The sequence below is a fragment of the Fukomys damarensis genome, unplaced genomic scaffold (genome assembly GCF_012274545.1).
Source record: "Fukomys damarensis isolate Sample0158 unplaced genomic scaffold, DMR_v1.0_HiC HiC_scaffold_19, whole genome shotgun sequence".
Lineage (NCBI taxonomy): Eukaryota > Metazoa > Chordata > Mammalia > Rodentia > Bathyergidae > Fukomys > Fukomys damarensis.
Genome location: NW_022900931.1, coordinates 66,877,269 through 66,878,233, shown reverse-complemented (window position 1 = coordinate 66,878,233; position 965 = coordinate 66,877,269). Strand labels below are relative to the sequence as shown.

Sequence of the window (965 nt, the reverse complement as noted above, 5' to 3'; positions counted from 1 at the left end):
CGCTCGGCGGCTGGACTCCGCCCGGCCCTCTCGGCCTGCCAGCTCCTGCCCCACCCTAGGAGCCGGTGTTGGGTCTCAACCTTCGCCTTCCGGGGATCCAAATTTGTAGTTCTCCCTGGCCGTGAATGGGATCAGAAATGGCCAGCTAAAAATAAGACAAAAACAAGTGGTCGGGCGTGGGGGCGCGCGCCGGCGAAAAGAGGACCGACTTCCAGGCCAGTCTGGGCTTCAGGGCTAATTTGAGACCCAACCTACTCTGCAATACTGTCAAAACACAAACAAACAAACAAACAAAAAAACAGGAGCCGGGCGTGGTGGCACACGCCTGTAGTCCCAAGACTTGGGAAGCTGAAGCAGGAGGATCTCCAGGAGTTCGAGGCCAGCCTCGGCTACACAGTGAGTTCAAGGACAGCCTGAACCCTATAGCGAGACCCTGTCCCAAGACAAAACAAATTAAATTCCCAACTCCAGCCTTTTATTAAATTTAGGGTTCCTGATAGCAGGGTCCTCATCTCTTCTTTTTCTGTACCGGGATCGAACTTGGGACCTTTCGATTGCGAGGCAGGCAGCGGAACCGAACCAATGAGATAAATTCCCGGCCCAAGTATCCTCAACTCTTGAGCACCTCCGCCCCAGCCCCTTCAGCTCGGATTTAGTACTGTGCATCTCTGCTCGACCTCAGACCTGGGGTCCGGGCCCAGCCTCCTCTTTGGCCGCGGGACCTGTTTGAGTCCAGGTCCCAGCCCTCTTCTCCTCACAACCCAGGCATCCTGGCCCTGCCTTTCTGGGGACCCACATTCGGCTTCGCAGTGTAGCCCTCCGCTGAACCCAGGATCCTCAGCCACCGTCCCAGGGCCCTGGTGCCCCCCAGTCTCACCTCTCCGACCCGCGGCGGCTGAGGCTAAAGCAGAGACGACAGCTGCGGACCAGAGGGTCTGCGGGCTGGGTGCGGTTGCCCGGCTGGG

General features: G+C 58.5%; 1 protein-coding gene across 1 annotated transcript in view; it reads right to left on the bottom strand.

The window, feature by feature from the left end:
- Positions 1–959, bottom strand: part of Myadm (myeloid associated differentiation marker) — a 5,016-nt gene extending 4,057 nt beyond the window's left edge. Inside the window, exon 1 of the mRNA XM_010616969.2 lies at positions 878–959. The gene's annotated coding sequence lies outside the window, so the exon portion shown is untranslated. The remainder of the gene's footprint in view (positions 1–877) is intronic.
- Positions 960–965: the final 6 nt, after the last annotated feature.